Genomic DNA, 13,511 nt, shown 5'->3' on the forward strand with positions numbered 1-13,511 from the left:
CAAGACCCCAAGGGAGGGGCAGGGCTAACCCTTAACCCATCTTGACTTCTTACCACTGATAAGTGGGAGCTCAGGCAGATTCCATTTTCTTCAGAACAAATCACGTGGTGTGAGCCCCTTATCCCCAAATGTAGTGGAGAAACTAGGAGAGATGTGATATTTAACTTCACTGCCCCCCATGGAGACCTGAGAACAGCCAACATGTCCTGTCCCACAGTGACACAGGACCAGCTCCATGTCCTAATTTATTTCCCAGTCCTAGGCAGCAAGTGAAAATCAGACTCTACCTTCTTGAACCCTCTGCCTTCCCTCCCCCCTCCTTGTTGCCCACTCAGGTGGGCCTCCACTGGGCCTGGGGGGAGGCAGCTGGAGCAGTACTGGAATCACAGGGAAGCATTTTTTGTTTGTTTGTTTGTTTGTTTTTTGCCGTACGCGGGCCTCTCCCTGCTGTGGCCTCTCCCGTTGCGGAGCACAGGCTCCGGATGCGCAGGCTCAGCGGCCATGGCTCACGGGCCTAGCCGCTCCGCGGCATGTGGGATCTTCCCGGACCGGGGCACGAACCCATGTCCCCTGCATCGGCAGGCGGACTCTCAACCACTGCGCCACCAGGGAAGCCCAGGGAAACATTTTGGCTTTAACTCCTTTCTCTCATCCTTCCTGCTGAGTCCCACCCAGAGTGGGTTCTCAGTGGGTATTGTGAGTGATGAATCAGCCAATTTTTCTCTCTCCATCTTTAAAACCTAAGACAAGCTCCTCCCTCACCCTCCAGAGGCTCCACCACGATGAGCCCCGCTTCTCTTCCCTGCAGCTCCTCTTCCCACCCTGAGCCCTTCTCTGGACTGTCTGGATTGCATTATTTATAGTTTCTTTTATGCCAATTAATAGGAACATTGCTAGATATTTTTGATGGGGCTTGCTTGTGATTTGTTAGTTGACCATATGCTGCCGCCGGGCAAGACCCCCGCCCTCTACTTCACTGACGCCTCCAGCTGATACAAGTTTAAGCGCATGTCTCCATCTCTAAAGCCCCCAGACACCCACGTACACTGTGCCCTCCCCCACCCCAAGAAGATGGTGTCTGGGGCCTGCAGCTAAACCCTTGCTGCCTGCCCCCCTCATTCCCTTTGCCTTTTCTACTCAAGCCAACGTTACACCACCTCCTCATCCAGGTTTGAGAGGGGTTTGGGAAATCAAAAGTGCCTTAAATCAATATTTTGTGAACAGAACCAAATTCAAGAATGGAAGCAGCCCACCAGCTTTAGCCCATTAACGCCTGACTTGCTTGGTTTGGTGCTAGAAGTAAACATTTTTCTCAGCTGGGATGGATCTATGGCCCTGCCAAGAACTTGCATGGGAAACTCGACACACCCGTGAATCTCTTTCTGCTTTTGGTTCCCCCCAAGGGCCTATGCCTTCATGTGAAGGAGATGAGGTTATCTACTTTGCCCCCAGCTCAGCGCTCTCTTCTGAAGCCAGGCATCCCCTTTCCCTTTGGCTCAGTTCTCAGCTGGGAATGTCTTGCCAACCCCTTTCTCTGAACTCCAAGTGCTGAGGGGAGGGGAAGGCGAGGCTAAAAGGACACCCAGGCTCCCAAAGATGTTTTTAGGGCACTTCAGATGCAACCAGGGAAGACACCGGCTGACCAGGGATTTCAGTAGTTTGCTGTCCTGGAATTGACTGGCACCTCCCATGCTGAATAGCTCAGGGCTCACCCAGTATATTCTCAGATCATCGGCATTCATTCTCAGCCATTTTTTACACCTGATCCATTCATGGCAATAAATTCCGGGTGACACCTTGAAGCCACCACACAGCCGTGTCTTTTTAAAAGGACCCCAGGCTCCCATCAAAGGTGTCTGCTTTCTATAGCTAATTCAACCCTCCTCCCTTCTCACGCTGCTCAAGCCAAAGGGAGACAGAAGCTGTCAATTAAACAAAAAAGAGAGAAAACCAGGTGAGGGAGGAAAGTACCCATGGGCAGGTTTCCCATCCGTCCACTGGATGCCCCGGGCTGAGGCCTGTGTGTGCAGGGTCGCTGGCTGATGCTCTTACACCGTACTCCCCTCTGCCTCCTCGCAGACGGCCCTTCTTGGTGAGCACTGCTTGGCCAGGCCGCCCTCTTGGCCTGGCTCCCTTCAGGAGACATGCATTGCTTGGGTGTCTTCGTGAGTTCACAGCGGGCCCTCGGGGGCCAGCCTTACCAGGTGGAGCCGGAGGACTTCTCCTCCACCCAGTCGGGTGCCTGAATGTTATCTCCCGGTCACATCTGCTACCACTTCATAGTTTCTCACCTGCATTTGCTGTTGCTTGTATTCTGGTCTCAATTTGTTACAGCCATATTCCCACTACATCTGTGTAAGTCATAACGTTTGGTCTACCAAAGGGAGAGGGGCACCATCCCTCTCTCAGTTCTATGGTAATGATCCTGTCTGTGCCGTTAGCAGGTGGTCCAGGCCACCTACTCCCTGCCTCTGGGTCAGGCAGAGATCAGCTCTGACCAGTTAGAGGGCCTGTTCCTCTGGACGCAGTGATTGGTTCACTTCAGGGATAATCTGGGTGTTGGGAGAAGGAGGGTCCTTCTCCTTCTGCATCGTGAGAACTAAAGACCTTCCTTGCAAGTCTAAGGCTCCTAAGTGGGGCAGGGCGTGAGGTGGGGGAAATTTGCCACCCTGCAAAGAGCCGCAGTGAGAATAAAACCTGGACTGAGCAAGGCAGAGCAGAGGGTTGGAGGAAAAGTGGGATCCTGAAGATGCCATTTGAGCATCTAAAACAGGAGCCTTTCCTGGGCACGCTGGTTCCACGAGCCAATACATTGCTTTTACACTGAAGCTAACTGAAGATGGAACTTCATCACTCAGAACCGCTGCCTCGCTAATGTGTCTTCAGACCCTGGAGTCGTTTCTGTATTATTCAAAGGTCCTTCAGTTACAAGTAACAGAAATTCAGTTCAAGCTAATTTATGCCAAAAAGGGAGGAAAATAGTAAATGCCTGGAGAGGATTTGGGAATAGACAACCAACAAGGACCTACTGTATAGCACAGGGAACTGTATTCAATATCTTAGAATAACCTATAATGGAAAAGAATCTGGAAAAGAATATATAGGTATATTTTATATATATAACTGAATCACTTTACATCTGAAACTAGCACAATATTGTAAATTAATTCTACTTCAATTTTAAATGGTTAAAAAATAATACTATTAATCATAAACGAGACCAAAAAAAGAAAGAAAGGATTTGGGTACAACTGGCCTGGGGGACGACAGCACTGGGACATTCTTTCTTAGATGCCATCTCTGCAAATCCCTACAAGGCAGATTCTGTGGCCGCCCCACTCTCAAACTTCGGCCCTCACAGCCCTGTGAAGAGACAACAGTCTCAGGGAAGGACTCTGATTGTCCGGCCCTGTGTGTCCCTGGACCCGTCCTGGCAGCTGGGGATGAGGGGCTGTGATGGGTCTGTCGTGGGTCACAGGCTCACCCCTGCCACAGGCAGAGAGGAGGTCTGTCACTAGAAGAAGGTACAGGAAAGGAAGAGGCAGTGAAAACAAAGCCACCTTGACGTCCTCCTGCAGGAGGACCCCTGATAAATCCCACTCAGATACCCCGCACCTGGCAGTTGGCTCGGCCCTGCACTGCGGGCTCAAACGGGTCATTTCATTAACCTGGCAATAAAGCACCCCTACCATTTATGTGACGGAACTTTCTGAACCACACTTGAGTGGTAAAGTAGGGTTTACTCTGTGCTTTAAAGCCATAAAAATGTTTATTTGCAGGTGAATTTTCTTCTCTCTGTTATTTGACAGTTTCTCTTACAGAGGAGACGAGGAAATGAGAGCGTGTCTCCAGATGTCTGTCTATTGCTGAGCCACACGGGAACCCAGCAAGCATGGTGATCTACAGCCCGGGCACACCTCTCCTATAAGACCTGGCTCCGCCCACCCACCTGGATGATTTCCTGCCTTTCAGCTTTCAGAATGCTGGTGTGCCCACGAGTGCACGTGGGTGCCTGGTGCCGTGTGTGTTCCCAGACGAGGAGGGGTGTGGAAAGACAGTGAAGTGCTGGCAGATCAAGGCAGGCAGCAGGAGAAAGGCACACAAAACCGCTTCTCCTCTCTGTGTACGCTGACCTATTTGTCACACTGAGAAGAGCTGGGAACACGGTGGAAGGCTATTTCTAAATATCACTCATTTTAGATGCATTTTATAATGTCAGGAAGCAGGGGCCCAAAACCTACCAGATAATCTCCTTCCAATGAGTTGTGGTGGGTGATCTTGCTGGCTAGAATACTGAAACACTGGACATGCTTCTTTCAAGGGAACACAGAAATCATGATGGATGAGGGCTGAAATATATATATGTCTGAGAGGGCAACACAAAAATTATTTATAATTACTATATGATTTAGTGAATTAATATATTAATAGTACCAAAATAAAATTTCAATTCCTCAAGTCACTTACAATAATATTTAGTAATTGTCAGTATTCCAAGTAGTTATTAATTATTTTGCTGAATTATGTGTCAGTTAACTATAATTGGCCTTAAAAAATTTATATCTCCTTGTAATTTAAACATTCCAATTAGTTACAAGAATTTTTTTTGTGATTCAAGTCTATTAAAAACAATTTAATAATCAGACTTTAAATATGTTCTTATTCTAATCCCAAAACAATTGTAAATACTTTTCTTAACAATATCCAAGTGTTTATATTAACCGGTTATTCCTGTTGATATGAAAAACATTTCAGTTTGCTCTTGATAACAGCTGATGATATCAAAAATATAGGCCAGATAATGTTAATAAATAACACATAAATATTTGTAAAGTATAGCAATCTGTTGGCATACATGCAATAACTAAAGGCGGACACTAGAGGGAGGTAGACAGAGAGGGTAAGAAGGAAGGAAAAAGATGGGATATAAAGATGTACTCGAATGAAGAGTGTGACCCCTTTGGTGCTCATTTCCTGGAGGCCTTATCCAGAAACCTAATTAGAAATGTGATGTGTGATTCATGTAACACGAATTTACTTTATTTGGAAAGAGGCCCGAGCAAGTCAGGCTTGTCTCAGAAGAAAGAAATCTCATTATCACGCTCCCTCTCCTCATTCCACTCCCCACCCAATACTTGCATAATGCATTCCAGTTTCCAAAATGATTTCATATACATTATTTTATTTGGGAGGCAATGTGGTGTAGCAGAAAGAAAATTAGACTTGAGTCAGGGAACCTAAATTGGAGATGCCGGTGACCTTGGATAAGGTACTTAACCTGTCTGGGCAGAAGCTTCCTCATATGTAACACGCCCAGTGTTAGCACAGATGACCTCTAAGATCCTTTCAATTCTAAAACTCTATAATTTTATGACATAGCTTGTTTAAGAAAGAGAGAGCGTGTGTGTGTGTGTGAGCGTATGTGTATGTGTGTGTGTGTGAGCATATGTGTGTGTGTGTGTGAGCGTATGTGTATGTGTGTGTGAGCGTATGTGTATGTGTGTGAGCGTGTGTCTGTGTGAGCGTGTGTGTGTGCGTGTGAGCGTCTGTGTGTGTGTGTGTGTGTCCCACCTCAAATGTGAATTTTTTCAAATAAAAACACTATTCTGCCTTCACTGAAAGCATTTTCCCCTTTTGCCTTTGGAAGAACAATGCAAATGCCAGGGAACTCCCAAGTAGTGAAACAGCCCCTCCGGGACTCAGCGAGTACCAAGATTGGGTTACAAAACCTAATGTGTATATGAAATGTTTCCATTAACTTATAAAATAGAATCCCAATAAAAGCAGTGGCTTTTTATTATTATTTAGATTTAGATCATCCCCTGCAGTGCTGAAAACCCAAAGGCAACCTCCTGAGTTTAGTAAGATCTTGGAATGAAATGGAAACTGAAAGTAGCAAGGGAAATAGATGCATTAGACATCATCATCCAACCTAAAGGGCAATTTTTGTTCTTTGTTTCCTTGTGTTTCTTTAAGCCCAGCAAACAGCACAAATGCTGAAAGCTCATGAGAATTTTAAAGAATTCTTAACTTGCTAATCAATTCTAACTTTTAGAATTTCTGAATTACTTTTTTGGCTTAACTCTGGCTCCTCTGTGTCATTTTCATTCAGTTAGCGCAAAGCAATCGTCATCCCCAGCCTGGAAGAAATCCTTTAACTCTCTTGTCTGAGAGTGGATGAATGCACGCCCTGCTTCTCATCTGTGTCTCTCAGTTCCCAAACTTCTGGCTCAAGGGGGAAAAAAAAAAAAACGGAGACTATAGGAAAGTTCGGAATGTGCATCCAGGAGCCTGGCTCAGGGATGAGAGGGGTTCTGTTTCATGGACTATCAGGTCAAGACTTGGGTGGGAGACCAGGAAGCTCAGAGAGCACAGGCTGGGAGAGACCATTCCATGGTTCCCCAGAACAAGGGCGTAAGCTGCCAAGGTGAGCTCCAAAGGCAGCTCTCTGGGTCAGTGCAACCCAATCTGGGAAGCAGAGAAAGCCAGCAAGGTTGCGTAGAGGGCCTCTAGATTCTCAGGCGCTGAGTCTATACAAGGAATAAGTTGCAAGCATCGGCGCATCCTCCTTTCCTGAAAGGAGGACTAGCAGGTGCAAACATGAGAAGCACTGGAAAGCATTTCAACCCGATCCCTAGAGCCCCTTTCTCCAGACGAGTTCCAACATAAGGGAAATATTTCATTCAACAGTATTTATTAAGCTCCTACTGGCACAGTTCTAGGCACTAGGGATCAGTGAACAGGTCTGACAAAAATCTCTGCTCTTATGAGCTTATGTCCTCATGAGGGGAAAGAATCTAAATATGTGAAATAAATACATGATCTAGTTGGTTAGATGCTGGTGGCAGCTGTTATGGAAAAAAAATAAAGTAAGGTAAGGAGGATAAGAAGTATTGGGGATCAGGGAAAAACTGTTTGCAATTTGAAAGAGTAGTCAGGGGAGCCTCACTAAAAAGGTGACATTTCAACAAATATTCTGAAAAGGTGAGGGAGAGAGCCTTGCAGGTATGTAGAGGAAGACAAGACATTCCAGGCAGACAGCCAGTGCAAAGGTGCTGAGGCAGCAGCAGTATGTCCCAGGGATAGAAATGTGGCTGGACCAAAGTGAACGAGCGGTAGGTATAAGGAGGTGAGGTCAGAGAAGTAATCATCTCCAAAAGGGCATTTGATGCCATTATGAGGACTTTGCTTTTTACTTTGCATGAAATAAGGAACCATTGCAGGGTTTTGAGCAGAGGAGTGATGTAATCTGATATATATATAATATTTTAATAGGATTGCTCTGCATTGAGATTAGCCTGAAAGACACATATAATTCAATGTCAAATGTGACTTTCCATCTGAATGCCCTCCCAAATGGGGCAACCTCCTAAAATCCCTCATGCTAATGTTACAGCCGCACCTACAACATCCCGCTCTCAGAGGGGTCCTCTGTGCCGAGGTGATCCCGCCATGAGGTGCAGGGGGTCGGCTCCATTCCTCCTTGGCTGGAGCCACTGCGAGATGGTGCAGAAGCTCCCGTGGTCCCTTCCCAGATGCGTACCACATACTCAACCTTCTCTGGGTCAAGGCCAGAGCAGACAGCAGTCTCACAAGAGCAGCAGGCCATGGGAAAGCAGAGGTGGGTACTTGAACTTACAGAGGAGAACCTCCACAAACTTGATACTTCACGAAGGCCCCTTTCCCCAGACCTGGGTCTCTCTTCCCTTCTCCATCCCCATCCCATCCGTGCAGACCTCTCCTTTGGGGTCCCCAGTCCAGTCTCCTCTTCCTCTTCACAGTGGAGATTCCAGCCTCCCCACAAGGGGAGGAGTTGTTCCCCCAGATCCTTCCCATGCCCTTCAGACTGTACACCTCAGCCTCCAGCAAGATGTCCTCTCATTAGAGGTGGGGGAACTGGGGGTGGGAGGGGCATTTGGGTCAGTCACAAAGACTGGGCAAACTCACTGCATTTAGTGCCTCCAGGCCAGGGATGCTAACCATCTAGCAGTGGTCATTTGATCACGGTCATTTGAGATGGAACATCTCAAATGCCAATAATCCCAATAAGAATCACTCAAGCACTTGAGATGAGGGCCAGACCCCAGGCTGTTCCCACCGGTGGGAGTCAAAGTTGACTTTCTCACTGGTTTACCCGACAAGCAAGTGTGTTTGTCCAACATGAACTGCAGTTGAATATTCACTTTTCTTATGGAAACACAGTCTAGTCTCATATGAGGAAGGCTTATTCCTCCTGACAGCATGCATGCCTTTCACCTTGTCCCCACTGGCAGTAACCCCCAGCATCCCTGGACCACATCTTGTATAGCACAGGTTCTGGAGCTGAGCTGCCCGGTATGAATCCTGACCCTACCACTGATTACTAGTGTTACCTGAGTGAGCAGGTTACTTGACTCAGTTTTGTCATCTGTAAAATGGGGAGAATAATAGCACCCACCTCGTGTAGATGTGGAAAGAGAATATATGTCAGGGCTGAGCCGGGTAGTACTCGAGAAACTACATTCCCTCCTTGGAAAGGGCGCGGGGGCACTCCTGCTCAGCCCGTCCCCCAAAGATCATAATATGTAACACAGTATAACTGATTCACTTTGTTATACAGCAGAAACTAACACACCATTGTAAAGCAATTATACTCCAATAAAGATGTAAAAAAAAAAAAAAAGTAACACAAAGTACACCTGTACACTGAGTGTGTATATCTTTCACATTTCCGGGTTAGTGACTGCTGCCCCAAACCGTAATTCAATGTGAATCTAGACACATTGCTATTTTGCCAAAGCTCACGGGGCTTGACAAGAGCAGATGGCTGTCAGTCGTGACACGTCCCCGGAGCTGTTCCATAATCACATCACAACATTCAAGGCATTCTGGAAAATATAACGCTCTCCACAATTTTAAGGTGATGTCACTGTTGTGGTTCTTATTTCTTCTGGGGAATCATCTGAGTCAAACAAGAAGCCAATTTCATTTACTTGTGAAAGGAGGCAATCATCGCCCCAAACCCTTACTATTTTAGGCAATTTTTCGACGTGCTGTTCCCCAAGACGTTATTGCCAGAACTACTACTAAATAGAAAATGTGATGGGTTTTTTATTAGTTTTTTTGAACCTCTTCTCTGAATTGTGACTTTGCTCTTTCCCTCCATTTACTTCCTTGAACCTCTCAGGTAGAGTGGTGCAATGGCATCCCTTTCTCTCAGTGAAATCAAAATGGCCATCAACACGTTCAAATTCAGCAGAGATTTTCTCCATTTTACCAGGTCAGCTGAGTGAATAGGAAACCACCTACAAAATGTGGTTTGTGTATGTGTGTGTGTGTGTGTGTGTGTGTTGGAGGGGTGAATGACATGGGCAGGGGCATATGTATGTGTGTACGTGGAGTATGAGGGATGTATGTATGTTTTTGGTGTGTTTTGTTTGTGGTGTGGGTATGTATGTGTGTTGTGTTGTGTGTGTGTGGTGTATATGGTGTGTGTGTGTGTGTGTGTGTGTGTTGCGTGTATGTGGCCTGTACCGTGTGGGTAGATGTAGGTGTAGTGTGGGGGGAGCGTATGTGTGTGGAGAGGCTGTGTCCGTGTGTCTGTGTTTCTGTGTGTTGGGTAAGGCAGACAGCCAGGAAAGGAAAGTGCTCTAAGTCAGACCCTGACCTGGCCTTGGTCAGAGTAGTGCCCGATAATGTATTTACATACATTATCTCTAAACCGCGCACAAGAGACGTTTACAAATGAGGACAGTTGAGTGTCGGAGAGGTTAAGGGTATGTAACTTGCCCAAGGTCACACAGCCAGTAAGTGGAGTAACTGGGATCCAAATAGGCCTGGCTAAGTCCAAAAGCGCACACTCTTGTCATGATCTCAGATAGTATATCATATAACAGTTCAGGGGGAATTAAATCATCAATGGATTTCATCAGTATTTCCTTGCATTTTGTGGTTCCTTTGCCCCAAAGTTCTTTCTACCCATTAAATTTGTTCCAGTATCAGGATTTATCGTGTGAGTGGCTTTAAGAGGCGGAAAACAGAGCTGAGTCTTACAATCCTGGTTACTCTGGAGCCAGTAAACAATCTTAATTCTCTACTCTGGACCTCGAGAGTGAGTGCGAGATGACAAAAGAGAAATAGAAGAGATGGCTCAGAACGACCACATTCAAGGAATTGGTTGGAGGAGAGATTGGGCACAGGGCAATTATGCTTGGTCATATTTATTTGTAAACCAGTGTCGTGAAACACTAGCCCCAAACAGCATGGAACGGCGAATTTATGGAAAAGAATGAGGAGGGGAAGAGGCTCAAGCTGTGATGAATGGATTGGAGACAGAATGGCTGTCAAGACAAAGAGGGATTCACTGAGGCCATTAGGCCCAGAGTCTCTCACAGGTGAAAAGCCGATGATATCCTGGCCCCATTAACTCACTTCAAACAACTCAAGCTCTGAGGACTGGTTCATAGTGGGGCCTTGAAAGAGTTGCAGTTAGTGAGGGCAGAGCACCTACCAACTGCAGCTACTCCCCAGTCTATTCTCTCTGCTACAGGGTTGCCATCTGGTCCCACAGACCCTGGAACCATCCTGACCGTGGGGAGACAGGCCCAGGGACAGGCATTCTGACACATTTGAGTAGACATTGGTAGGACTTGAAATATCTAGGAAGAAAGGAAAGGTAGGCATTAGATACAGCTTCAGGTCCTAAGAGGCATGAGGCATCGTGATCTGTTACTACCGAATGAAAGAACGAAACCAAGAAAGTGTTGAAAAGTATTCTGAGCTTGGTATAAATGCAAGGTACCGTTACTTTCCCCAAAGAGATCCATGGGAGGTTGGTTCAGTTCGTTTATTCCTCCCACAACTATGTACGGGCGCCTACTTGCTAAGTGTGCTTTCGGGGCTGGACACACAACGGCAAACGAGGACTGGCCTCTGCCCTTTTGTAACTGATATGTCAGTTGGAAGAAACAGAATATGCGTACACATATAAATGAGATAATTCCAGCTTGCGGTAAGCGCTATGAAAGCAGAGCCACATGCAGCAGAGCCCCCGGAGGTGGAGAAGGCGAGCTCCTTCCGGTGGGCTCTGCAGTCACTCAGCGGCGGGGTCAAACCCCAGTTCCACCGCTTACTAGCATCATGGCCTTTGGCAAGTTACTCCTCCTCGCTCAACCAGGGCTAATGCCTGCTTTGCAGAGTGCTTGTGAGAGGGATAGAGTTCAGTATGTGAAGCACCAGCCACATAGCAAAAAATGAGAGTGATGATGGGGTTCTTGGTCACAAACAACATAATTCACTCCAGTGAGTTTAAGCTGCCAAGGAGTTTAATAAAAGATAGCTCAGAAAATATGTAAGAGGGCCAGAGAACTAAGCTTGCATTCTGGAATAGTGCACAACTGCACCTAGACTGCTGCAGTGGACACCCTATCTCAGCAGCTCTCCAGGTTGCCCTTGGCAGTAGGATACTACCTGCCATTGGGAGCTCAACCCTGTGGCCTCCAAAAGCAGGATGTCTCTCTAGAGACTAGATTCCACACAGCACCTCCTTCCTTACATTCCAAATTTGTCTCATGTGGATGTGTCTGATCGACAGATCATAGCTTTGTCTAAAATCTGTTTCCTTGGGAGGGCAGTGACGTGTGCTTATGGTTTCAACCTAGGGAGGTGGGACCCATAAAATGGGAAACTCTTCAAGCATAGAAGGGTGATCAGCAGTGCTGGGTGCTATGTGTCTCAAGTGTCCATGTACAGAGCAAAAAACCACATGGCCGGTTTAATATAACCCATGCCCAATACTACTCCTTCTCACTCCTAGGAGAATAAACCAGCACACAGAGAGATCGTCTCTGCAGGTGTAGCATCTCTTCCTCTGAGGTTATTAAAGAAAGGGGGAAAGGGAAGGAGGAAAACAACGAGATACCCTTTTACATCATCATATCAGCAAAATGTAAAAGTCTGATGATACCGTGCATTGACGAACATGTGGAGAAAAGAAAATTCTCACATGTGGCTAATAGGATTGATGCAGCCATTTTAGCATGGAATTCAGAAACAACCAATGAAATTGAAGAGGTTCATGTGCTATGACCTAGAAGTTCACTCCTAGAGAAATTCTCAAATGTATACACAGAGACACAGGTAAGGATGTTCACTGTAGCACTGTTTGTCATACTGGAAACAGGAAATAACCAGAAGGCACATCAACCAGAAAATGGTTAAGTAAATTTTGGCTTACTTAACCAATTACGTATTAAATATGATGTCTACATACATATGCTTCTGTGTATGATCAAAAGGTTTCACAACTTGAAAAAGCTAAAAAACAGTGAGATTTGGAATCACTCAACTCTGAGTAAAAACCCTGACTCTTCCACTTACTAGAAAAAAATTGTAAACCTCTCTGAGTCTCATTTTCTTCATCTGGAAAATGAGGTTAATAATACTTATTAGGTTGAACCTTATGAAATTGTCTCTTTTTCGGGACAAAAGCAGTTGCATATCAGCGGTGTCACAGGTTCCATCCAGCTTTATCCAGTAGAGCCCTGTCGCAGCCTGAGGGAGCGCGCATGCGTAAAGGGCCGCTGGTTCCGCACTCAGTGAAGCGCTGCGCTTGTGGAAAGGAGAGACATTTTGCTGGAAGGTTTGGGTGTGTCCCTCCCTAGAAGCAAAGGAGTCGCTAGATGACCCCTTGAGGTGTCCTAATCCCAGGGAGCCAGGGTTCTATCACGTGGGCCCGGAGTTACCCAAACCAGCAGAATACTTGCCAGTACCAACTCGTGGAGCACAGAATTTCCAGCATCTTTTCCAAAACGAGTGTGGATTGAGGGAGGCCTTGCAAAGACAAATGAAGCTTTCTCTGGCTGGTGTCAGTTGGAGAGGCCTGCAGAGACACATCTGTTTGGCTCAAGTACAGGGACCAGACTGTGATATCAAAGCCAATCAGCTTGGCCAACCTGCACAAAGGGCCCTGAATAAGCCTTCTTCCAACCTTGAGCAGAAGAGCCTGGCACCTTTTCTATAGAACCAGCCTCCAAAGTGCTGCATGTGTACCTTCATTACACTCAAGACTGAACAAATTGCCTAGTGAATGTTCTCAGTGGCGCCAGAAATGGCAGTGCATGGGGGTGTTTTTCTTTGAAGGGTGGCAGGAGGGCAGGAAAGAGCTGAAGATGATTAATGACCAAAGCCTAGAGGAAAAAACATACCAGCCAATTTGCGCCGATTTTCTTCTGTCTGAAAATGGGGAAAACCCAAGGATTATTCAAGCTTCACTGATGTTTTTGCAGCAAAGGAAATGAAAGGTGCTTAATTCACACACACACTCTCAGAGGTCCGTTACCAAGCTATCACCCGCACCAGCCAGGCCAGTAGGCTTTCCCTGGGCCCTCCTGTCCATGGGCACATAAATCTGCTCCCAGCTGTATGTCAGTGCCTGGGCAACTGGCTGGCTGGGTTGTTGAAGAGGAGAAAGTAGACTTGAGAAAGAGTTGAAAAAAATAACCTGGACAGAAAATCAACATTTTTGGTCTTTG

This window comes from Phocoena phocoena, chromosome 2, assembly GCF_963924675.1.
Source record: "Phocoena phocoena chromosome 2, mPhoPho1.1, whole genome shotgun sequence".
Lineage (NCBI taxonomy): Eukaryota > Metazoa > Chordata > Mammalia > Artiodactyla > Phocoenidae > Phocoena > Phocoena phocoena.